This window comes from Mirounga angustirostris, unplaced genomic scaffold, assembly GCF_029215605.1.
Source record: "Mirounga angustirostris isolate CCGP_5_RB_7025 unplaced genomic scaffold, mMirAng1.0.hap1 SCAF_11, whole genome shotgun sequence".
NCBI lineage: Eukaryota > Metazoa > Chordata > Mammalia > Carnivora > Phocidae > Mirounga > Mirounga angustirostris.
Window position 1 is genome coordinate 85,284,205 of NW_026991719.1, and position 27,527 is coordinate 85,311,731.

Here is a 27,527-nt window from a genome sequence, read left to right on the forward strand (position 1 = left end):
CCATCTTCACCAAAATCCTATGAGGCAGGATCATTATTATTCTTGTTTTATAAATAGGGAAATTGCACCTGAGAAAAGTTAAATAACTTGCCCAGGGAAATAGGTAGTAAGAGTCAGAGCTGGGCTTTGAACTCAAGCAGTCTGACACCAAATTCGATGCTTGGAATCACTGTGATTCTTGGCATTTTAGATTCTGTGTAAAGGCAGAGGGATGTGCACACTTGTCTCATTAGCCCTGCAGGCACCAATGGGACTATAGAAAAAGTAGCAGAGCAAGGGAGGTACCTTGACAGAGAAAGTGCAGCAAGAGAAGGGAGAATAAGAGAACTAATATTCAAGTATTTTCTATATCTAAGCTATTTACTACATATAATCTCATTTAGTCCTTTCAACAAAACGATGAAGTAGTCACAAGCATATTTATTTTTCAGATGAGAAGATTGAGGTACAGTGCGGCTAAGAAAATTGCCTAAGATCTCACAGCCACAGAGGATAAGATTATAAATATGAATCAGTCTTTCACCAAGGTCTATGCTGTTTCTAATATACCATGCTCTATCCAGAGAGGAAAAAAAGTAGTACAAGGACATCCAGAGATTAATACATAGAGACAAAGTGAGAAAGAGGGAGAGACAGCAAAATAACAACTTAATAGGTTTGGAGAGCCAGGGGACTGACAGTGGCTTAAGAAATATTTAATGGCATCTTCATCCTCAACCTCTTCCACACCATTAGGTGGATTCCTGAGAGTTTCTATGATTTGGGGGTTTGAAGAATTGACATGTCTAGTTTCTCACCAAGACCTGGTGTTTAGATGTGAAATAGCCCTTGAGCAGTGCATCGTCTTCTATAACTGCTATTGTCATTGAATCAGGTGCTCCAAGAAAACAAGGCAAGTAAACTTAGCAAAGACATGAAGGGAAATTTAAGACCCACTGAGTATTTGAGGGCTAGCTTGTAGTTGTTTGATAACTATTTTTTTTTTCCTTCGGAAGCACATTTTAAAGCTGTCAGCTTTAATGAAATAACTTTAGATATGCCTTGCCTGCCGACCTTTCCCTTTCTAATAGTACAATAGTAATACTATGGAAATGTCAGAATAATAGGCTGGTGGGCAGTGTTAGCAAGAAAGCCAAATGGAGCACTGCCTGTCTTGTGCCTTAGCCTTTGTGTAGTGTGAAAAAGCCAGGATGTGATCAGATCACTTGTAGGATGGGGCCAACTCACCCATTCATTATTCTGAATAAGCAACAAGGCTGCCTCTCATCCCATGCCTGCTTTGCCTTGTCTAGCCTTTCTCTTCCTCACCTTTCTCTTCCTACACACACTTACGGCTTTGATTTTGTTGAGTATTAGACAAACAAAAGAGACTTGCCAGTTATATTTTTAACAGTGCCTTAGGTGGCTCCCCACAAAGGGAAGCCGAGAGAGGCCCAGCATGGGAGATTAGCTAGCTCCATCATTTGTATTCTTCAGGTAACTCTTCTAAGCCTCCATTTGTTTAGCTATAAAATGCTATTTCAGTGACTATTCCTTCCTCAAAACTTTCTAGGATATAGCATACATCTTTGAGAACTAGGTTAGGGGTTGGGAAAATTGGCATTTTAAAATGAAAATATAGTCTTTTTTAGAATACACTCAGGGGACCAGAGAAATCATTGAAATTTAGTTTTGGTTCTGTAGAGCCAGGGATGGACTTACTACCCATTCTCTGTTGGAAATGAAATTGGAACTGGAAGTTGCATATAAATAAATTATGAGTAAGGCTGATTTTGAGAAGATTATTGCAAGTACATAAGCTTTGAGGACCTAGAAACTGAGAAATTCTGTTCTGTTATATATTTTACAGTTTTGCTATAAGGGACTAAGGTAGGCAGACTACTTCTATGACTGTGGCCCATCTGTAAAATGGATATTGGTGCAGTGCCATTTTGATCATAAATCTTCTAGGCCAACATCTTCCAGGAATTTTAATCTCAACTTATAAACAAAGTACAGAATAATCAAGTTGACCATTATACCACTGAGGTGGTATAATTGCAAATCTAAATATTGTTGTCTCTTTTCAACTTTCTACTTTACATCTCCACCTTCAGCCCTGGCTGTCTATGCAATCAATATTAAAAAGCCTAGTTTCCAGTAAAAGTCTCTATTTGGCAAGTAATAGTTAATTGAAGCATAGTTTTTGTTGTTTTGGACTGAATTGGTTCCAGGTTCCTTTCCAAAACACCACTGACCACCTGCTGTCAACAAGGGAAAGGAAATGGGGAAAAGAAATAAGGAGAAAGAAAGGTTGTGGGGTAGTCAGGAGAAGATGTAATTATGGAACATGTTCCACAAATTAAGCAATCTATGGAGAGTAATTTGGCTGGTGAAAATCTTTAGAGTGTCATGTCAGCTTCAGAATCTGAGATCTGCCATCCTAACTTGGCTTGTAGTGATTCACATGGGAATAGTGGGAGGGGGAGCCAGTATGGATGGAGGCCAGACAAAAGGAAAACATAACAAAGTGCTTTGTTTACAGAAGTGTCCTCAGAAAAATAAAACCAGTGTCAGCTCCATTAATAAAACATGTATATTCTTAATGGCAGCAACCAAGAAAGAGCCTGACACCTAAATCTAGTATATAGCTCCAGAGGACAGGTCACTTGTAAACAGTGGGACAGGAAGTAGGGCCCCCCAAATGGGTACTTGCTTGTAGCCATCTCTCCATTGTGCTTCTTGGCCCAAGTTTTTAAGTAGCTTTACGTTTCTGCTTTTAATTACCTAGCTACCTCAGCCAGGGGATCCTGGCTTCCACATTCTTTTTTAATCAGCCAGAATTGGAAAACTGAACCATACTTGATCAACTGGAAGAGTATCCATGCTTTTTGACTGTGTTAAGAACTTCAACAACTTAAGTTTCCTATCTCCCAACTGACATAAACCAGCCTTCCAAACAAGGTACAGTTGTGGGACATGCTCCAGTTTTACCATCTGTCTTTCACAACTTCCTCCCTTGATTCTCAAAATATTTTCATGCATTCACCTGCCCTAAAAAGTCTGCAGAACACTAACTCTATGGTAGACACTGTACTATGCATTGAAAATACAAAATGCATAAGATGTAGTTCCTCTCAATCTAGTAGTGGAGATATAGGTATAATGAAATTGTTGAAATATTATGAATGGCTATGGTGAAAAGAGGCATGTAAAAAATTATGCCTGGGAGATTGGAGACTGTTCCACAGAGATTATAATGTTTAAGCAAGTTAAAAGCAGAGATGTGACAGAAAAATATTCTACACAGAGAGAAATGACAAATGAAAAGTCATGGAGGCACGAAAGTGTGTGGCCTATTTAAGGAAGCACAAATAACCCAGTGCAATGGCGGGGGGGGGGAATGGTATGAATGGAGAAATGCTAGTTATTGAAGCCAAAGAGATAACCTAGAGCATGCTCATGTAGAGCCTCCAATTATTAGATTTAAAACCAAAATAGATTTCATCCTGAAGTAATTGTGCCTTCTGACCATTTTAAGCAGGAGAAATCATATTCATATTTACATTTGAGCAATCTAGTTTTGTGGTATTTTCTGAAAGATGAATTGGATGGCAATACTGAAAATAGGGAAAATGGGAGACTGATTAAGAAGCTGTCACAGTGATTCATTCACACCTCTGACTAGTAGCTCTTGAGTAGTACATAGGGTATGTTTGTGTGTGGGAGGGTAGAAGTTAGTAAGAGATAGTGTGGAAGATGAGTAAAGGGCTTGGCTTCAGAGATGGTTAGGAATAGAAATGACCGGGCTTGGTAATTGATTATATGTGTAGCATGGAGGAGAGGAGGAGTAGAGTTGATAACCAGGTTTCTGATTTTGACTAATGGGTGAAAGGCAGTGCTGGAAAAATATATGCCTTCCCAAGCTATCTGCTCTCTTTATTCACCTTTCCTTTTTTCAGTATCTGCTGCTCCTCTTACCAAAGATAAACTCTTGACAAAAAATTTGCCAAGAGGTTTGAGAAACCTAGAACACAAAACACTAAGGACATCTGAAAACCCACATAGCCTGAGAAGCTGTGGCTTGAAGAGTGGCCAAAATAATGTTTGCAAGTGTTTTTTAGAGGAAGGTTTTTTAGAGGAAATCTTAAATTTTGATTTCCATCTATGTAGAAGAGTAAATGAGGAAGAGGGATAAAATTATAGTAAAGAACACTTCAGTGGCATATAAGGAAGATAGTTTTTAACTATTCTAGGGAAACAGACTAGAATGAAACAACTGAATAGAAATTATGCAGATCTTCAAGGGGAGATAGGATAATCCTGAGATCTAAACAATTTAGATACCAGCCTGAAGGTAGGGGCCTATCTTAGATGATCTCTCTGAGTATCCATTCTGCAAATGTCCTCCTATTCTGCTGCAGATATTCCCAGAGGAACTATCATCCTATTGATCTGGCTGAGTAGATACACTGAGGAAAAGGCCAGAGCGAATAATTAAAATTATCTAACCCAGATGTTCTAGAAATGAAGATAGAGATCAGAGAGGGGGAGAAAATGGCTTACTTCAATTTTGAAAGTATTTTTTTAAAGTGGAACCTTTAAGTGCAGCTTCTTTTAGGGGAAAAAAATGCACCTAAGAGACAGAACATGGAACATACTAGCTTTCCAAAGTAAAGGAGGAGATGGAGGGGAGTAGTATAAAAAGAGAAATGTAAAGCAATGAATGAAACACTTCACTAAGCATGAAACCAGAGTAGTACACTCTCTCAAGGCTAACGCTGTAGTTTTATGAGGAAAGTAGCTTACATTTGAGGACCAAAGACTATGAAAGGCATGAGAATCCTCCATACTCTGACACACAGGTGGGGAACATTCATAGCCATTCATATACAAACAGTACGCATATTTAAACCATGGTCCTAGCAGAAAATCAGAATAATTTATTTTAATGATTGAAGATGAGGTAGACCCCCAGTGGAGAATTGTGACAAGAGTACAAGAGGACTAGAGGACTTCCAGCTAAATAAAATAGCATCTTACCAAAGGTATAGATAGATCTCTGAGTAATGGGTCATCTTTCCCTTTCTTCTTAAGAATTCATTTACATTTGAATAATTGATTCCATTGCAATGGATTATGTCATTCTGAATTATTTGGTATCTTCTACCATACCATTATTTGTGGGTGAATCTGGCCGACCGAAATATAAAATCTCATTTGCAATTAGTCTTGGATTTTCTCAGCCTGGAAAGTTTTATAGACTTTGTTAAATAGAACATTATTGATGCATTGGAAATTTCATGCTTTTTTTTCCCCCAGGGAATATTTGCTAAATATCTACAGCCTATGGCATTTATCCAGGGATTTGTGGAGAGTTTTCTTCAAAGGAAGGTAAAATCCTAAAAAAGAAAAGGAAATCCAGAGAGTTGCCTTCATGGAGTCACTTCTCCTTAGTAATTTCACTCATGCATTAGATTTTACAAAGGGTACCCTCTGCTATCAGGCCCCAGGGCATATTAACATAATTTAAATAGAAGATAATAAAACTGTCAAAACTGTGTGTGTGTGAGAGAGAGAGAGTGAGAGAGTGAGAGAGAGAGAGGGAGAGCCAGAGACATGGAGAAACAGAGAAAGACAAAAATAAAAATAGCCATAAATGCAACAGTCACCACATCATTTATGTTATTGCTGTCTTCTCAGAAAGAACAGTATTGTTCAAGAAGATGAATAATGAGTGATTACCCCCTTCTTTCTTCAAGCAATATTCCCTATCACCCTACCTTTGATTTTGTGACATTCTCTGGCTCTTATAGATGTGCCATATAGCATAGTTTTATTAAAAAGAAAATAAGCACTTATTTAATGAGCACTGAGTAATGTATAGAATCATTGTATTGTACACCTGAAATGAATAAAATGCTGTATGTTATCTATACTGGAATTAAAATAAAAAATAAACATTCTCAAAAAATTTATTTTCTGACATTTCAAAAAAAAAAAAGAAAATCAGGCATGTGAGTTATATCTCAATAAAGCTCTTATTAAAAAAAAAGAAAATTGGAAGCCAGTTAAAATCCCTTTACTTAAGCATCTTATTAGAATCTTATGACATCTTTTGATAGAAAATGGGTGGTGTCATAAAACCCAGCTTAGGCTGTTCTGGCATAATATGTGACTGATATGAATAGTAACAACACTGTAGGCATCCTAGAAGTTTAACATATTTAAAAGACTGAGTTATTTGGCTCCTTCAGAGATTCAAAAAGGGAATTTTGGGTTACTACCTTGTTAAAGTCTTTATCTCTTTCTCTATACATGCCAGTCCAGGAAATATCAACTGGGTGAATTTCAATTAAGGCCAATTTTAATTGCAGCAATTCATTGAATTAATACTTTCCATTACTGCATTGCATGGAATGCTGGCTTTAAAAAAGGTTATTTGAATGTGAGAGTGACCATGACCATTGTTAAATGCATGAAACAACTGGCATTGCATCTAGCCCTCCTTTAACATAGACCCTGATCTTTGGAATATGTCACTCACCCCAGAGCTACACTGGCAGTGTTTTCATTTTTTTTAAAAGATTTTATTTATTTGACAGAGAGAGACAGCAAGAGCAGGAACACAAGCAGGGGGAGTGGAAGAGGGAGAAGCAGGCCTCCTGCCGAGCAGGGAGCCTGATGTGGGACTCGATCCCGGGACCCCAGGATCATGACCTGAGCCGAAGGCAGACGCTTAATGACTGAGCCACCCAGGCGCCCAGTGTTTTCATTTTTTAAAAGATTTTATTTATTTATTTATTTATTTATTTATTTATTTGAGAGAGAGAGAAAGAGAAAGAGTAGGGAAAGGGGCAGAGGGGGAGGGAGAGGGAGAGAATCTCAAGGAGACTCCATGCTGAGCTCAGAGCTCAACACGGGGCTTAATCTCATGACCTTGAGATCATGACCTGAGATCATGACCTATGCCAAAACTGAGAGTCAGATGCTCAACTGACTGAGCCACCCAGGTGCTCCAGCATTTTCATTTTTTTTTATGAAGAGTCAAACACATGATTTTAATGAAGTCATTGTGTATATACTTTTTATGAATAGTAATTTATTGCTAAATCATTGCTGTCCCACATTCCCACAAATTGAATTTCTACACCCTGTCTACGTAAAAAACACCCATGTCCCTATTTTTAGATGAAAAGAATTCATCATAAAGGTATGGATAATTTAAAATTACATTTGATTAATGGTTTATACTTTTCATTTTCTATTACTTCTTTGATCTTCACAACAAACCAGTGTGGAAGATTATGAAGCCCACTGAGTTTAAATGCTACAGGTCACATATCTAATAGTACAACTAAATCTGGAACTCTTGTCTCATGATTTTCAGTCTTTTACTCTGTGGTAGTCAATAAAACTGTCACAAATATTTCAGGTTTCCTTACAGCCATATGATAGGATTGTATTTTCTTGCCCAGTTGAAATTAGATGTGGCTGTATGACTTGCTTTGGCCATTGAAATGTGAGTAGAAGTGACATGTATCATCTTTTTGGTGTAAGCATTAAATTGCCCATGCTCAGCTTTCTTTGGTGATTGTGGAAGCACATTTCAAGATGGATCCTCCTTGAGTGATTACCATGGACAGAGCCTCCACCCCATCAAACTACGTTACACATGAAACCTAAATAAGAAATAAACCTTTCTTTTTGGTTTGTTTTAAGATAGATATTTGGATTATTGTTGTTGTGGCATAACCAAGTCTTTCCTGACTTACAGATACGCTCTTTTCATAGGAATGACCAGTATATTGTCATTTAAGTAGGTCTTCCTCATAGCTCTTTTTCTGTCAAAACTTGCTCTTCTGGAGCCAGCAGTATTTGTATACAGCTAAATTAGGAACATTTTATGACCATTCTCAGATTAAAACATTTTGGGCTTGGTAGTTTTGCTGAAATGAGTCAGTGTCCTATTCTCTTTAAGTGTAGTAATGATAGATTAATCACAGATTGAAGGAATCACACTTGAAGGATTACATGAGTCCAGCAATTCTACCTCTCAATTTTAAGCAGGTAAGCACTTTCTTTTCCTCCATTATTCATGCTTTGCATCAGAAAGGAAGATATTTGACATGAAAAGGGAAGGCTACAAAGAGAAGTAGAGAAGAAGAACATGGCAGTGAATACAATGCCATGCATTTGGAGACTGCCTTGCTCCATTGAGCTTAAGCGCACTTCAGATATCACCTATGAAAGGAAAGAAGAAGGGAATGTGTAGGAATTGGAGAAGGAGGGTAGTTATCTTTGGCACCACTTTGGAAACAAAAATTCCCATCTGTCAAAGTAGAAGTAGATTTCTCTGAATAAGATGGATCACTTTTGAGGATGCAAATGTTAGATGTCATTACCACAGTATTAAAAACACTTAAGAATCAACTTCTTGTAGCCATAATTCAAGCTTAAATGTGGCTTTTCTCTCACCATGTTCAAAATCACGTTCTCTCCTTGATTGGTCTTATCAAATCACTCACGAGCAAAAATGCAGTAGAGCCTATAGAATCTTAGAATCATAACCTTTATAAATGAAAAGAGCCTTAGAAATCATGTGGTTCAACTCCCTGTCTTACAGATGAGGAAAATGAGACCCAGAAAGAAGAGACTTGGTTCAGTTTATACACAACTATCTGTTTCCTGGATATATACATATGACTGTCAGGGTTCATAAATATTTAATAAAATCTTAAGATTATCTCAGGGGCACGTGGGTGGCTCAGTCAGTTAAGCGTCCAACTCGTGATTTCAGCTCAAGTCATGATCTCATGGGTTGTGAGATCGAGCCCCTCGTCCTGGCTCCTCCCTCAGTGGGGACTCTGCTTGAGATTCTCTCCCTCTACCCCTCCCCCCACTTGTGCTTGCTCATGCTCTCTCTCTCTCAAATAAATAAAAAAATCTTTTTTAAAAAAGTATCTTATAGCCAAGTTCCTAACTGCTCTACAAGTTATTTTAGTAGCCTGAAACATAAACTAGATCCTTTGCATATTGATAAATGATGATGATAATAAATCATTCAAATTAGTTACGACATAGAAAGCTGTGATGCTATAGCAAAGAAACCTAAACACCTATTGTCTAAAACAAGATTGAATTTTTTTTCTCCTTAGATTTTCATTTATATGTAAGTAGTCCAGGGCTGATGTGGTTGATCCATGTTGTGAAAGATTGAAGTTCTTTCTTGTGACTCCAATATCCTCTTTCAGCCTCATCCACAGGATCAAAGATGATAATCTCATACTATAGTTGTAATGGGTAATAATTGCTTCATGTGTTATTCCTTCTTGATAACAATTTATTTTTACTTGACTTATTCTTTAAGAACATTGCCTTAATTCAAATGTTGTTTAGAAAATGAACACACTGAATTTATCAGATTTGTCTCTGAAAAGGGGGACAATATAGGAGGAGATGATCAGTATGCTTGCTATTTGAAAGTATGGTAAGGGAGACTTGGGGGAGACTCAAAAGAACTAGTCCACAGATAACCACCCACTCTACTTATATATAGGAGTAAGCCCTTGGTTTGACTCTATTATTTTTTCCTTCTATTTCAGAGGAAATTATCAAAGCCTTCTTTAATGATGAGTCACTAGATCAGACTTCAAAATCACATTTTCTTTTTTTTTAAGATTTATTTATTTATTTGAGAGAGAGAGAGAGAGCACGGGGGGAGAAGGGGAAGAAGTAGATGGAGAGTGTCTTTAAACAGACTTTGCCCTTAATGTGGAGCCCAATGTGTGACTCGATCTCATGACCCTGAGATCATGACCTGAGCTGAAACCAAGAGTCAGATGCTTAACTGACTGTGCCACCCAGGCACGACCAAAATCAAATTTTCAAAATTTTACCTCCATCCCTAGAAATAAAGATACCCTAAGCATTTTTATTTTCAGTTTCCTTCAGAGTAAGGACACTCAGTCTGCATGTCCAGTGATATAATAGGTCAAAGGAGCATTTGATGACATCAGTCTTTCCCTAACATGCCCAGCATTCATCAGACTCTGGATTCCCCCCTTCTCTGCAAGCACAAATACCTAGAAACAAACATGAAATGACTTACAAGAAACTTTAGCTTTAGGAACAATGAAAATACACCATAAGGATAAGTAACTATGTCAAATCTCATGAAACAAATATTTCTTAGAAGGTTATTTATTTTCCAAGAGAAAATACAGACTTATGGATTGCTTAGGAAAGTTTAAGTCTGTATTATGATCAGGAAGTTAATTCATGGGTAGAAATTAATTACTCTTCGGGCGCCTGGGTGGCTCCGCCTTCGGCTCAGGTCATGATCCCAGGGTTCTGGGATCGAACCCCGCATTGGGCTCCCTGCCTGACAGTGGGAAGCTTGCTTCTCCCTCTCCCTCTGCCCCTGCTTGTGTTTCCTCTCTTGCTGTGTCTCTCTCTGCCAAATAAATGAAATCTTTTTAAAAATTTTTAAAAAGAAATTAACTACTCTTTAGTCCTATATCTTTCTGAGGTTAATGACTTGTACATAGTGTCTTGAGTATGGTATACCTTGTTTTAAGTAAACCTAGCATTTGAAAATCCTAATTGATACAAAAAATCAAAATTAGATTTTATCTTTATAAAAGGATTCAAGACAGGATTTCTTTATATACTATGGTCATCCTGTTCAAACATAAGCCAACTATGACCCAAGGACCAAATCTAACCAGCCCCTATTTTTATAAAGTTTTATTATAGAACATAGTCATGCCCATTCATTTAGTTTATGGATTATTGTGGCCATTTTCACACTAGTCATGCCCATTCATTTAGTTTATGGATTATTTGTGGCCATTTTCACACTACATTGGTGAAGTTGTTGCACAGAAACTGTATGACTGGCAAAGCATGAATTATTTGCTATCTGATTCTTTACGAAAAAGTTTGCTAACCCCTAGTGCATTAAAATGTTATTCAAATTGCATTAATGTGATTTATTTGAGGGAGTTAAACATATTTTGATATGAATGGAGAAAAGTGCACATGTACAGAAGTGATAGAGATGAAGCTAGTGAAATAGGTATAGGTCATGAAGAGTTTTGTGTACTTAGCTAAAGAGCTTAAACTTTATCCTGAAAGTGGTAGGAAATCACAGAAGGTTTTTAAGTCAGTGGACTGATGTGATCCACTCTGATGTCAATGTGACAGATGAATTAAATGGAAATCAATTAAGAAATTATTATTAGCCACGCAAGAAATATACCTGAATTTAGGTGATAAAGAGTAAAGTTTGAAAGAAATTGAAAGAAACCAATGCTAGTGTTACCACCAAGACAGAAGCAACATGATTTTGTGAATGGATGAATGGATGTTAATAGTAAGAAAAAGGAAGAATATGTGATGACTTACGAATTTCTGACTCACAAAACAACATGCATGGTGGTACCATAGAACTAGGAGGAAAATTTCAAGGAAACAAGATGGGTTTGGCTTTGTACATGTTGAGTATGATATATTTGCGAGACATCCAGGTGGAAATACTACTTAAGCAAGTTGAAACATGAGTCTGGAATACAATTAAGAGTTCTGAGATACAGACTTGGAAATCATCAGATATAACTAGAAATTTAGGCCATGGTTTGGAACAAATCATTCAAAAGAACTCTATAGAGTAAGAACAGCAGGAGGCTAAGGATTAGCACTAGGGGTAATACCAACGTTTAAACAATTGCAGAGGAATCCCATGAAGAATGGGGAGACCATGAAGGACCCTGAAAGGGATTTGCCAATGGTTAAGGAGAAAAAACCCAAGGGAGTATCATGAAAGCCAACAGAAAATGAAATTTTAAGAGAGAATGTCAAATACCTAAGAGATATCAAGTAATGAAGTAATATGGCAGAATATTATTCATTGGGTTTGTAAATATGGAGGTCACTGGTGACCTTAGTGAAAGCAGTGACTGGGAATTAAGGAAAAGAAAACAGTGAATACGAGCTAATCTTTCAAGTAATTGTTTCTGTAAAAGACTGGACAAGGCAATAGCGAGAAGGATTCTTAAACTAAGGGAGTGTTTCTTGAGGATGGGAAAGACCTGAGTGTGTTTATTATGCTAAGGGAGAGAAGTCTGCAGAAAAGAGAGAGAAGATACAGGAAAGGCCCATTGGTGCTGCAAGCTACCAGGCCAAGCAAGATCTGTCCACAACAATCCCATATTATAGTCTGGCAGGTCACTGTCAGCCAGGCTAATCCAAAAAGAGTTAACATTTAGACTTTGGATGATAATCACATGTCTGAGAATGAGTCATACATAGCTCAATGGCACTTGATTTCTCAGAGCTGTCTTTTTTTAGTAGAATCAACTAATAGGGACATGTTTTAATTTCTTTTTCCATCAAGCAGGAATCACTGGAAGGTCCAGAGGGAGGCTAGATAGCAAGAAAGTGTATGGAGTGTTGAATGGTCCCTTTGCTATCTGTAATGGTACTTGAATGTGCCATCAGCTCTATGTTAATGCTGTGTTTAGAGAAGTAAAATAGTAGTGTTAAGTACACGGGAGAAACCTGAGCTCTCTTCTCTGTGCCAGATGGTACAATTTTGAGACTGTAGCAGTACACATTGCTGGATATGTGGTCAGAAAAGACATTCTATACAACATGCTAATAGGTACAATTTATTAAAACATCCCCTGACTCTTACAGACATTAACAAAATCATCCATTGGCGCAAAGTTAGAATTAAAGAAGTACATGAGGAATCAGTCTAGCATTACTAAGCCTTTTGAATATATATGCCAAAATTCTGATAGTCAATAGGTCAGCAGTATATAATGTGCTCATTATATATACACACAGATTTTGGTAGAAGTCACCTTGGAGGTATTCAGAAGGCTTAGCCTTTTCATTTCCTTTGAGGAACTTATGTTCAGTTAGGGCACTGAGACATAGTTATGTGATAGAACACTCATGTGCAGCACCCACAGGGCCTTACTTTCATGTCAGTGTTAGACTTGCTGGGGAAAACTGCAGAAATGCCCCAGAAGTAGTAGATGTCATTATAGTATTTCACTGAGTAATGTAAACCAGCTATGTTATTAATTCTTTTAGAGAAAGCAACTACCAAAACATAATTTATTTAACCAAATTTAATCAAGTGCCTTCTATGGCAGAGCATTTCATTGACAATAGAGCTGAAGACTGAAAACTCCCACCATCTTTTTTTACATGGGACTGTGTGACATTGGTGGAAAGTTACTCTTAGAAATATTTGCCAAACAAACAAAAAAGGTGCCTAAAACTTACTGAAGTATTCTCATTGACTATTGATTGATGGAGCAATTTGTAAAAGGTTGATCCAGAGAATTTCTTCCCAATAACTCTCACACCACATGTTTGCCCTCATGCTAAATGCTGATGGCACTAACATAGCAAATCATGATTTACCACAATCTGCATATGTTTTGTCACCTTAACTAAGTTGTTGTTGTATCAAAGACAGTCTATCTTTTCTGCTTCCCTTTTCTTCCCATAGTAGGCACTAGATACATTCTGTTGTGATTGATTTGATTTTTTAAAATATTAGATATATCTCTCCTCAGCCAAAATTGAGGGCACATTTTCCAGACCAGACTGATCTATGAGAAAGTGCATACACACCCTCCAACCACCCCCACCCATAACCCTATATTGAAGGAGTTTAAGTGCCAGAATATAATAGTTTCCCCTCTACTGACCACACTCCTCCACTCCCCCCACCAAACCCCAATCTCTTTTTCCATTCTTTGGTAAGACATAGGACACAGTCAAAAATGTGGTTTCCATTGCTCTGAAGTTATATGAGCCTTGAAGAGTTCAAGATGTTTCCAGTTGTAGAAAAATTTTCACATTCTTTGTACAAGGCTTACTTTATAATCATCTATATAGCAGAACGGCTATAAGTGCTTTTGACCAGCTTCCATAAACACACTTATAGATCAGTGAATATATATGATTGTCTCACACTGGAGGTAGGTCCTGAAACAAATTGTATTTTTCAAGGGAGGAGTCACCTACTGTGTTCAGGGTTAAGTAGTATGTCAAACATAGGGCTTGTATAAGACATAGACCATGACTTCAGGGCTTGATCTTAATATTTACATTTGACATTTTTCCTACAATTACCTAATTATGCTTTAAACCACTTTAAGTCACAATGACTAATACCTTTCTGAAGTAATATAGTCTGCCTCAGTGGAATTGAAATATTTCCTTCTTAGTTTAGCCTTCTAGAATTCCAAATACCAAAAGTAAGGAGACAAAATCAATACAATTCTGATTTAAGTATTATTGGAACTCAGTAGGGTGACATGCCTTCAAATCTTTTGACCCCTTGAAAGTGCACCACATATAATTACAAAAGGAGCAGAAGCCAAACACTAGTCCTAATATTTATCAGACATATTTATACTGTTCCTAGAGTTAAAAGGAAATATTGAAAATCTACCAGTGATTTCTAAAATCTATGTAAATGGGCCGTTGTTTAGTTCCTTTCTAGAGTTGTATGATCAATAAATGTTTATTGAATAAATGAATAAAATGATGTGTCTGTGTTGCCCTCAAAGTCTGTGTAGTGGGGCTGCCTTGTAATTGAGATACAATTTATATTGAGGCTTTCTGCTTCTTTAGGAATTGAACCCCTTGGATAGAAGTTCCAGCTACTATGGTATCTAGCTCTCTTCTCTCAGGAATAATGTTAGAGATAGCCACCCAGTATTTGCCAATGTGTCTGACTTTTGCTTGACTTGAAAACCTTGTGGATGAGCTTTCTACTGGGGATAAAAGTTCTGCTGTGTAGTTACATTTACACTTGGCATTTGGGAATATGAATGCTAAAATAGAGTAATTTTTTCCCTCCAACTAACTTTTCGTGTCTGTCTTGTCATACTAATGGCTTTAGTTTCACTTTCAGGAAAAAAATTCAAACCCTATGGTGAATTTTCAACTACTAAAATAAATTCACATGAGGAAGACAAAAGTTTAAATATAACCATGGCTAAAACTTTTTAAAATATCTTATACTTAAAACAAAAGATAACCAGTGCTCTCTTTGGCAGCACATATACTAAAACAAAAGATAACAAAACACACTTGCTTTTTTTTTTCCTTCATGGAAACTTTAGCAAACTGGACTCCACCATGGCGTCCAGTAATTTGTATTTAATAATCACTGAAATAGCAAGCTAAAAATAAAAAATAACAACTCTGCTATTACTACTTCTACTATTTATACTACTATTACTAATAAGCATTGAGACTTTACTATGAGCCAGATGCTAATTGATTTTTATTATCACACTTACCACAAAAAACCTAGACAATATTAATGCTCCATAACAGATAAGGAACTAAAGCTCAAAGAGGAATATTAATTTGCTCAAGATCACATAAGCATGAAGATGTGAAAGTCAACTCACAATTCGGACTCTATTCAACACAAATCTGTTATTATGCAATCATCTATATTGCCTCAGAACATTAACAGGTTGGTAAAAATGCTACAAATCAAAATATTGGACACCTTTCCTGAATCCAAGATAAATGATGTGGAATGGTTGTAGTGTCCCCACAGACTACTACGTTGATAACTAAGAAACCAAAGTAGTCCTTGAAGCCCAAGTCTTACTCTTTTCTCTTACCATGCACGCCAATGAATAAGACCCATACTGCTCTAACTCTATGAAATATTATAGCACAGGTTGCTTTTACAACTTAATTGCTGCAAGTAAATTATGCAGGTAAAACCATCTTTGCAGTCCATGCTAAATAGATATGTGTTGGTAGATAAATCTGTGATATTATTAAGGCTTTTCAATGGAGCATTGATGACAAATCCTATGTGCTTTCCTACTCCAAGTCCCATATTTGTACCCAGTGAAATACAGCTAAAATAAACCATATGGAAAAGAACTTTCATTTCTAAAAGATTTTATTTATTTATTTATCTATTTATTTGTTTAAAGAACAGGGGTAGGGGCAGAGGGAGAGAGACTCTCAAGCAGACTCTCTGCTGAGCACAGAGCCTGATATGGGGCTCGATCTCATGACCCTGAGATCATGACCTGAGCTGAAATCAAGAGTTGGACACTTAATTGACTGAACCACCCAGGTGCCCCAGAAGAGAACTTTTATTTTTTAATTAAGATTTTATTTATTTATTTATTTATTTATTTATTTATTTATTTATTTATTTAAGAGAGATGGAGAGAGGGAGAGAGACAAGCAGACTCTGTGCTAAGTGTGGAGCCTGACCTGGAGCTTAATCCCATGACACTGAGATCATGACCTGAACTGAAACCAAGAGTTGTACACTCAACCAACTGAGCCACCCAGGTGCTCTGGAAAAGAGCTTGTAGATAAGCAGCACCATTTATATAGAGAGAAATATCCTTTTCTGGGCAATATTTATGTCTTGGTGCTAGTGTGAGGAGGAAGGCTAAGAACTAATGTTAAGTAAACTTCATGTATTTTTTGGCATACTCTGGTAAAGGCCACTTACTTCCCTTGTGTCCACCAGCTGAATAACTGTATAGGTGCCAATAGTTTGTATCCCCCATTCCCCTAGCAAGAGGCCCAGGGCAATCACCTTGACTCCTTACCATAGGTACAACTAGGGATTCTGCTAATATTAGACCTTTGACAACAATAGCAAATAGCATGAGTTCTGAAATAGAAGAACTGACAGCAGACAAATTTTACAACATAAGTGCTAAAGGTTGCAGAAGAGGACAAGCAAGCAAATTTTTCAAACCAGTTATCAAACCAAGACCTTGAAGCTTCTCCAGGAAAGGCTGTTCAGAGAGTAAGGCAGAGAAGTATCCCTAGGATAACCTTTAAGGGATGAGGCTTTGGCAAGGCTTTGGCAGTTCTTTTGATTGCTTTAAAATGAATTCTCCTAGGCCTCATGAGGCCAATTTTGTGCAACTTAGAGCATTTCATGAAATTTTAAAAATAAATTTAAAAATATCTTAAATTTTCATGCTGCTAAGTAGGAGGGAGAAGGATAACATAAGGTAAAAGGGGAGAGGGGGGAGAGATAATCCTAAATTATTAACATTTGGCTTGGAAATGCATTCTGATATATATTTTTTCTTTCTGTGGACTCACCTTAGATTTTGTTCAGACTAATATGCAAAGTACTTGGAAGTCCCGGGATACACACCAACTGGCATAACACAGGGAACCTAGGGTTTGACCTAGAATCTGGGATGTACAATCTGCTATAGATGAACTACAAAAGGGATTTTTAAAAGTTTTTATTTAAATTACAGTTAGTTAACATACAGTTTTATATTAGTTTCAGGTGTACAATATAGTGATTAAGCAATTCCATACTACACCCGGTGCTCATCACAACAAGTGCACTCCTTAATCCCCATCACCTATTTCACCCAACCCCCCATCCACCTCCCCCTGGTTACCATCAGTTTGTTCTTTACAGTTAAGAGTCAGTTTCTTGGTTTTTTATTTAATATTTTATTATGAACATTCCTCATGTAGTTAAACATTCTTCACTAGCAAATTGGATTATGGCTTATGACCTTTTTTAACCATTTAGATATTCCATAATTTATTTAATAAGTCCACTCTTCTTGGACATTTAGGCTGTGTCTAATTTTTCACTAACATAATGAATATTATTGTAAATAATTTTAAACTATATTTTTTATTATTTCCTTGAGATATGGTCCTAGATGCAGAGGATCAAATCCCTTGATATCATAATTTTTTAGGGTTTTTATAACAGTTAAACTGCTTTCCAGAAAGATTGTATAAATTTGCAACCATACTTGCAGTATATGTAAGTATTCATCTTGCCATACTTTCCAAGGTCTAGAACACACCTACATGTGCATATTTTAGGTAGGAAAACAGCATTTCAATCACTAGTATTTGTATTACTTTTACTTGAATTAGGATTTAGGTTTATAGGTTATTTGAATTTTTTTCTTGAATTACTACTCATGTATTTTGGCAATTTTCACTTGCATGTTAACTATTTTGTCATTGATTTCTACTATTTCTATATATATCAAGGATATAACTCTTCATCTGCCATATCTGTTGCAAATTTTGCCTCAGCTTCTTTGAGGAATCATTTATATACAATAATATTTACCCATTTTAAGTATACAGTTTAATGAGTTTTGGTAATGGTCAGCATCACAACAATCATGATGTAGAATATTTCCATCAACCCCCCCAAACTTCCTTGTTCCCAATTAGTCTATCCCTCCTTTCTGTCTAGCCCCAGACCACCAATGATATGCTTTATAGCTTTATAGTTTTGCCTGTCCTAGAATTTTATAAAATTGAAAGTATATGGTATAGGTATTTTGCGCCTGGCATCTTTCACTTAGCTTAAGATCTTTTTAGATCATCCATATTATTATATGTATTGGTAATTCTAATCATTCTTTTTATTGCATGGACATATCACAAAATGTTTATCCATTCAATACTTCCTGAATATTTGGGTTTGTTTTTTTTTCCAGTTTGGGGTTATTATGAATAAAGCTGCTAAGCAGTCTTTGTGAGGGCATGCATTTTTACTTCCCTTGAATAGAATTGCTAAGTCATATGGTAAGTGCAAGTTTGAAACAACCAAATTGTTTTCTAAAGTGCTGTGTTATCTTGCATTCTCTAAAGCATTGTGTGAGTTCCAGTTACCCCATATTCTTGTCAACATATGGTATTGTCAATGTTGTTTTTTTTTTTTTAAGATGGAGTGGGGGTAGGTGCAGAGGGAGAGGGAGACAGAGAATCTTAAGCAGACTCCATGCCCAGTGCAGAGCCTGACATGGGCTCCATCTCACAACCCTGAGATAATGACCTGAGCTGAAGTCAGGAGTTGGATACTTAACCAACTGAGCCACCCAGGTGCCCCAGTATTGTCAATATTTTTTATGTTAGCCATCCCACTGCATGTGAAGTAGTATCTCAATGTGGTATTAATTTGCATCTTAATGACTAATGATGCTCAGTATTTTTGAGTGCTTCTTTGCCATTCATATATCATCTTCGGTGAGGTAAGTGTTCAAATATTCTGCCCATTTTTTTTTTAAATCAGGTAACTTGTCCTTTTATTATTGAGTTATAAGAGTTCTTTATATATTTGAGGTCCAAGCTCTGTATCAGATGTTTTACAAATCTTTCCTAGTCTGGGATTTGCCTTTCATGTACTTCATAGTATGTTATGAGGAGTAAAAGTTTTAAATTTGATTCAGACAGCCCATTTTTAAAAACAATATTTTAGTCCATGCTTTTTTGTGTCTCATTTAAGACATATTTGCCCAATCCAAAGTTACTTGTTCTCTTCCAGAAGTTGTATAGTTTTAGTTCTTACCTTTAGGTGTAAGATCCAGGAAGATTTAACTTCTGCATACAGTGCCAGGAAAGGTTTGAGGTTAATTCTTTTCTCACTTACATACCCAATTGTCCCAGAACAATTTATTGAATTTATTGAAAAGGTTTTCTTTTCCCCCTTGAATTACCTTGACACCAGAAATCAATTGACCATGCCTATGTGGTTCTATTTCTAGACCCTGTTTTCTTCCATTGATCTACATATCTGTCTTCACATGAATACCATGCTATAACTTTATAGTATATCTTAAAACCTAGTAGTTTCAGTATTCCAGATTTGTTATTTTACGAAACTGTTTTTGCTCTTCTAAGTCTTTACATTTCTTACAAGTTCTAGAATCAACTTTTCAATTTCTACAATAAGAAAAACCTACTAGAAAGTTGATTGGGATTGCATTTGATCTATAGATCAATTTGGAGAAAATTTACATATTAGTAGTATTAAGTCTTTAATTCCAAGAACATGGTATATGTCTCCATTTATTTGGATATTCTTCAATTTCACTCAACCATGTTTTATAGTGTTCAGTATACAAAGTAATACATGTTTTGTTAAAAATATCCCTAGTTTTTTCATATTTTTGATGCTATTGTAAATATCATTTCTTAGGGAGAAAACCTTCAGTCTCTTACTGTTAAGTATGATATTAACTGTAGATTTTTCATAGATGCCAGTTATCAGGATGAGGAAGTTCCTTAGTATGTTGAGATATTTTTACCATGAGGATATTATATTTTGTCAAATGCCTTTGTGCATATGTTGACATGTTTGTAATTTTTTTCTATTTTAATCTGCTTATATAGTGAACTATTTGTTGATTTTCACAATGTTACAGTTAACACTGGATGTAATAAATCCTACTTGGTTAGTGCGGTATAATCATTTTAATAAATTTCTTGATTCAATTTGTTAATTTTTGTCAAAATCTATGTCTTCGATTATAACCTTTTAATTTCTTATAATGAATTTCTCTGGTTTTGGAATTCAGTGATACAAACCTCATAAAATGAGTTGGGAAGTTCTCCCTTCTATTTTCTGGAAGAATTTGTACATAATTAGTGTTTTTTGTTCCTTAAATATAGAAATAAGTATTAATCAGTGGGACAGAGTTTGAAGTTTTCTTTGTGGGAAAGTTTTATCTAAGAATTTAATTTCTTTAGTTGATGTAGGGATACCCAGGTTATTTATTTCTTCAGAGTAAGCATTGTTAGTTTTCATCCTGCAAGGGATTTTTCTATCCCATCTAAGTTGTTACATTCATTAGCACAAAGTTGTTTATAATATTCTCTTATTGTCTGTTTAATGCCTGTTGGATATTAATAATGTCTTCTCTTTCATACCTGATATAATTTGTCTTCTTTCTTTTTTTTCTTTTTTAAAGATTTATTTATTTATTTGAAAGAGAGAACGAGAGAGAGCATAAGTCGGGGGGAGGGGAGGGAGAGAATCTTCAAGCAGACTCCTCCTGAGTGCAGAGCCAGATGTAGGGCTCAATTACCTGACCCATGAGATCATGACCTGAGCCAAAACCAGAGTCAGATGCCCAACTGACTAAGCCACTCAGGTGCCCCATTCTTTCTTTTTTCCTGATCAACTTATCTAGAGTTTTATGAGTTATATAGATCTTTTGAAAAGATTGATATAGTTGCCTTTTTAAAAATTATTTTCTCTATTTCTTTTTCATTTGTATCTTCTCTTTATTCTTTAATTCTTTGTGCTTAATTTGGGATTTGGGTTTAGTTTCTTCTTTTACAGGTTTCTCAAGGTAGAAGCTTAAATCATTGATTTAGAAACTTTCTACTTTACCAATATAAACATTTAATGTATAAATTTTACTCTAATTGCTACTTTTGCTGCATCACACAGTTTTTATATGTGTTTTTCATTTTTATTCAAGTAAGATATTTTCTAATTTTTCTTTTGATTTTTTCTTTGGCTCATGGAATATTTAAAAATGGCTTAGTCAGCTCAGGCTGCTATAACAAAATACTATAGACTGGGTGGCTTAAACAACAGATATTTATTTCTCCTGGTTCTGAAGGCTGAAAAGTCAAAGATCAAGGTACTAGCTGAGTTGGTTCCTGGTGGGATCTTTGACTTGAAGATGGTTCCCGTCTCCCTGTGGTCTAACATAGTAGAGAGAGAGTGAGAGAGTAAGAGAGATTGTTTATGTCTCTCTTCCTCTTATAAGGACACTAATCCCATCATGGGGCCCCACTCTCATGACCTTATCTAAACCTAATTATGTCTCAAAGGTACCAACTCAAAATATCATCACATCGGGGTTAAGACTTAAACACATGAATTTGAGGGGGACATAAACATTCGGTTCATAATAAGAAGTATGTTGTTAAATTTCCAAATAATGGTTAATTTGATGAATGTTCTTTGTGCATTTGTAAAGAAGCTGATGCTGTATGGAGGGTTCTATAAATATCAATTAAGTCAAGTTAGTTGACTATGTTGTTCAGGTCTTCTAAATCATTTCTGATTTTCCATCTACTTGGTCTATCAATTATTCTATCAATCATCTCGATTACTTGAGAGATGATTGTGAAATCTTTATTTCTTTTTATTTTATTGTATTTTATTAACATATAATTTACTATTTGTCTCAGGGATACAGGTCTGTGACTCATCAGTCTTACACAATTCACAGCACTCACCATAACACATACCCTCCCCAATGTCCATTACCCAGCCACGCCATCCATCCTACCCCCTCCACTCCAGCAAACCTCAGTTTGTTTCCTGAGATTGTCTCTTATGGTTTGTCTTCCTCTCTGGTTTCATCTGGTTTCATTTTTCCCTCCCTACCCCTATGATCCTCTGTCTTGTTTCTCAAATTCGTCATATCAGTGAAATCATATAATAATTGTCTTTCTCTGATTGACTTATTTCGCTTAGCATAATACCCTCTACTTCCATCCATGTTGTTGCAAATGGCAAGATTTCATTTTTCGATGGCTGCATAATATTCCATTATATATATATACCACTTCTTCTTTATCCATTCATCTGTTGATGGACATCTAGGTTCTTTCCATAGTTTGGCTATTGTGGACTTTGCTGCTATAAACATTGGTGTGCATGTGCTCCTTCGGATCACTACATTTGTATTTTTGGGGTAAATACCACGAGTGCAATCACTGGGTCGTACAATAGCTCTATTTTCAGCTCTTTGACGAACCTCCATATGGTTTTGCAGAGTGGCTACACCAGCTGGCATTCCCACCAACAGTGTAGGGGGATTCCCTTTTCTCTGCATCTTCGTCAACATCTGTCGTTTCCTGACTTGTTAATTTTAGCCATTCTGACTGGTGTGAAGTGGTATCTCTTTGTAGTTTTCATTTGGATTTCCCTGATGCTAAGTGATATTGAGCAATTTTTCATGTGTCTGTTGGCCATTTGGATGTCTTCTTTGCAGAAATGTCTGTTCATGTCTTCTGCCCATTTCTTGATTGGATTAGTTGTTCTTTGGGTGTTGAGCTTGATAAGTTCTTTATAGATTTTGGATACTAGCCCTTTATCTGATATGTCATTTGCAAATATCTTCTCCCATTCTGTCAGTTGTCTTTTGGTTTTGTTGACTGTTTCCTTTGCTGTGCAAAAGCTTTTTATCTTGATGAAGCCCCATTAATTCATTTTTTGCCCTTGCCTCCCTTGCCTTTGTGGATGTTTCTAGGAAGAAGTTGCTGTGGCTGAGGTCGAAGAGGTTGCTACCTGTGTTCTCCTCTAGGATTTTGATGGACTCCCGTGTCACACTGAGGTCTTTCATCCATTTTGACTCTATTTTTGTGTGTGCTGTAAGGAAACGGTCCAGTTCCATTCTTCTGCATATGGCTGTCCAATTTTCCCAGCACCATTTGTTGAAGAGACTTTTTTCCATTGGATGTTCTTTCCTGCTTTGTCAAAGATTAGTTGACCATAGAGTTGAGGGTCCATTTCTGTTCTCTCTATTCTGTTCCACTGATCTATGTGTCTGTTTTTGTGCCATTACCATACTGTCTTGATGATTACAGCTTTGTAATAGAGCTGGAAGTCCAGAATTGTGATGCCGCCGGCTTTGCTTTTCTTTTTCATCATTCCTCTGGCTGTCCGGGGTCTCTTCTGGTTCCATACAAATTTTAGGATTCTTTGTTCCATTTCTTTGAAAAAAGTTGATGGTATTTTGATAGGGATTGGATTAAATGTGTAGATTGCTCTAGGTAGCATAGACATTTTCACAATATTTGTTCTTTCAGTCCATGAACATGGAACGTTTTTCCATATATTTGTGTCTTCCTCAATTTCTTTCATGAATATTTTATAGTTTTCTGAGTACAGATTCTTTGCCTCTTTGGTTAGATTTATTCCTAGGTATCTTATGGTTTGGGATGCAGTTGTAAACAGGATCGACTCCTTAATTTCTCTTTCTTCTGTCTTGTTGTCGGTGTATAGAAATACAACTGATTTCTGTGCTTTGATTTTATATCCTGCCACATTACTGAATTCCTGTATGAGTTCTAGCAGTATTGGGGTGGAGTCTTTTGGGTTTTCCACATAAAGTATCATATCATCTGCAAAGAGGGAGAGTTTGACTTCTTCTTTGCTGATTTGGATGCCTTTGATTTCTTTTTGTTGTCTGATTGCTGAGGCTAGGACTTCTAATACTATGTTGAATAACAGTGGTGATAGCGGACATCCCTGCCATGTTCCTGACCTTAGGGGAAAAGCTCTCAGTTTTTCATAGATGGCTTTTATGATATTGAGGTGTGTGACCTCTATCCCTACACTGTGAAGAGTTTTAATCAAGAAAGGATGCTGTACTTTGTCAAATGCTTTTTCTGCATCTATTGAGAGGATCATATGGTTCTTGTTCTTTCTTTTATTAATGTATTGTATCACATTGATTGATTTGCAGATGTTGAACCCAACTTGCAGCCCAGGAATAACTCCCACTTTGTCGTGGTGAATAATCCTTTTAATGTACTTTTGGATCCTATTGGCTAGCATTTTGGTGAGAATTTTTGCATCCATGTTCATCAGGGATATTGGTCTGTAATTCTCCTTTTTGATGGGGTTTTTGTCTGGTTTTGGGATCAAGGTAATGCTGACCTCATAAAACGAGTTTGAAAGTGTTCCTTCCATTTCTATTTTTGGAAACAGTTTCAGAAGAATAGGTATTAATTCTTCTTTAAATGTTTGGTAGAATTCCCCTGGGAAGCCATCTGGCCCTGGGCTTTTGTTTGTTGGGAGATTTTTGATGACTGCTTCAATTTCCTTACTCGTTATGATGTTGTTCATGTTTTCTATTTCACCCTGGTTCAGTTTTGGTAGTTTATACTTCTCTAGGAATGCATCCATTTCTTCCAGATTGCCTAATGTGCTGGTGTATAGTTGCTCATAATATATTCTTGTAATTGTTTGTATTTCTTTGGTGTAGGTTGTGATCTCTCCTCTTTCATTCATGATTTTATTTATTTGGGTCATTTCTCTTTTCTTTTTGATAAGTCTGGCCAAGGGTTTATCAATCTTATTAATTCTTTCAAAGAACCAGCGCCTAGTTTAGTTAATCTATTCTTCTGCCCTTTTGGTTTCTATTTCATTGATTTCTGCTCTGATCATTATTATTTCTCTTCTTCTGCTGGGTTTAGGCTTTATTTGCTGTTCTTTCTCCAGCTCCATTAGGTGGAGGGTTAGGTTGTGTGTTTGAGACCTTCCTTGTTTCCTCAGAAAGGCTTGTATTGCTATATACTTTCCTCTTAGGACTGCCTTTTCTGTATCCCAAAGATTTTGAACAGTTGTGTTTTCATTTTCATTTGTTTCCATGAATTTTTAAAATTCTTCTTTAATTTCCTGGTTGACCCATTCATTCTTTAGTACGATGCTCTTTAGCCTGTGTTTGAGTTCTTTCCAATTTACCTCTTGTGATTGAGTTCTAGTTTCAAAGCACTGTGGTCCGAAATTAGCAGAGCATGATCCCAATCTTTTGGTACCGGTTGAGACCTGATTTGTGACCCAGGATGTGATCTATTCTGGAGAATGTTCCATGGGCACTAGAGAAGAATGTGTATTCTGTTGCTTTGGGATGGAATGTTCTGAATATATCTGTGAAGTCCATCTGGCCCAGTGTCTCATTTAAAGGCTTTATTTCCTTGTTGATCTTTTGTTTAGATGGTCTGTCCATTTCAGTGAGGGGGCTGTTAAAGTCCCCTACTATTATTGTATTATTGTCAATGTGTTTCTTTGATTTTGTTATTAATTGATTTATATAATTGGCTGCTCCCATATTAGTGGCATAGATATTTAAAATTGTTAGATCTTCTTGCTGGATAGACCCTTTAGTATGATATAGTGTCCTTCCTCATCTCTTATTATAGTCTTTGGTTTAAAATCTAATTTGTCTGATATAAGGATTGCCCCCCCAGCTTTCTTTTGATGTCCATTAGCATGGTAAATGATTTTCTACCCCCTGACTTTCAATCTGGAGGTGTCTTTGTGTCTAAAATGAATCTCTTGCAAACAGCATATCGATGGGTCTTGTTTGTTTTATCCAATCTGATAGCCTGTGTCTTTTGATTTGGGCATTTAGCCCATTTACGTTCAAGGTAACTATAGAAAGATAGGAATTTAGTGCCATTTTATTGACTGTAAGGTGACTGTTACTGTATATTGTGTGTGTTCCTTTCTGGTGTATGTTACTTTTAGGCTCTCTCTTTGCTTAGAGGACCCCTGTCAATATTTCTTTTAGGGCTGGTTTGGTGTTTGCAAATTCTCTTAGTTTTTGTTTGTCCTGGAAGCTTTTTATCTCTCCTTCTATTTTCAATGACAGCCTAGCTAGATATAGTATTCTTGGCTGCATATTTTTATCATTTAGTGCTCTGAATATATCATGCCAGTCCTTTCTGACCTGCCAGGTCTCTGTGGATAGTTCTGCTGCCAATATAATGTTTCTACCATTGTAGGTTACAGATGTCTTGTCCCGAGCTGCTTTCAGGATTTTCTCTTTGTCTTTGAGACTTGTAAGTTTTACTATTTGATGTCGGGGTGTTGACATATTTTTATTAATTTTGAGTGGTGTTCTCTGTGCCTCCTGGATTTTGATGTTTGTTTCCTTCCCCAAATTAGGGAAGTTCTCTGCTATAATTTGCTCCAATATACCTTCTGCCCCTCTCTCTCTTTCTTCTTCTTCTGGGATCCCAATTATTCTAATATTGTTTCATCTTATGGTATCACTTATCTCTTGAATTCTCCCCTTGTGATCCAGTATTTGTTTCTCTTTTTCTCAGCTTCTTTATACTCCAACATTTGGTCTCCTATATCACTAATTCTCTCTTCTGCCTCATTTATCCTAGCAGTTAGAGCCTCCATTTTTGATTGCACCTCATTAATATCCTTTTTAATTTCAACTTGGTTATAGTTTAGTTCTTTTATTTCTCCAGAAAGGGATTCTCTAGTATCTTCTATGCTTTTTTCAAGCCCAGCTAGTATCTTTAAAATCGTCATTCTGAACTCTATTTCCGACATCTTACTAATGTCCATATTGATTAGGTCCCTGGCAGTACTGACTGCCTCTTGTTCTTTTTCTTGAGGTGAGTTTTTCCGTTTTGTCATTTTGTCCAGAGGAGAATAGATGAATGAGACAACAAAATGCTAACAGGTAACAACGACCCCAGAAAAGTATACACCAAACAAATCAGAAGAGACAGGAAACCAGGGGGGAAAGAAAGGAAAAAAAAATAGAATATGATCAGGCTGGTGAGTAGAACAGAGCCACACACTAGATTTTGGGTGTATTTTGGTCTGTTAGAAGAAACGGCCTCCCAAAATTTTAAAGAAAGGATAACATATATATACAAAAATAAGGGTAGATATGATGAAGGGATGGAATATCACTGTAAAGATGAAAATTTTAAAAGATTTTTAAAAAGGAATTGATAAAAAGTTGGTTTAAAGAAGAAAGAAAAAAATTAAAAAAAAAAAAAGAGAGAGAGAGAATGTGATCAGGCAGGAGACCAGAACAAAACCATACACTAGATTTAGGGTATATTTTGGTCTGTTAGAAGAAACTGTATCCAAAAATTTTAAAGAAAGAAAAACTTATATATATATACAAAAAATAAGGTTAAATACAATGAAGGGATAGAATATGACTGTAAAAATGAAA

At 36.3% G+C, this 27,527-nt stretch overlaps 1 protein-coding gene and 1 pseudogene across 1 annotated transcript in view; one reads left to right on the forward strand and one right to left on the reverse strand.

Annotated features, from left to right (window-relative positions):
* LOC123843235 (large ribosomal subunit protein eL32-like) overlaps window positions 1-22,646 on the reverse strand; it is a 120,453-nt pseudogene extending 97,807 nt beyond the window's left edge.
* Window positions 1-27,527, forward strand: part of IL1RAPL2 (interleukin 1 receptor accessory protein like 2) — a 639,368-nt gene that overhangs the window by 412,840 nt on the left and 199,001 nt on the right. The window lies entirely within an intron of this gene.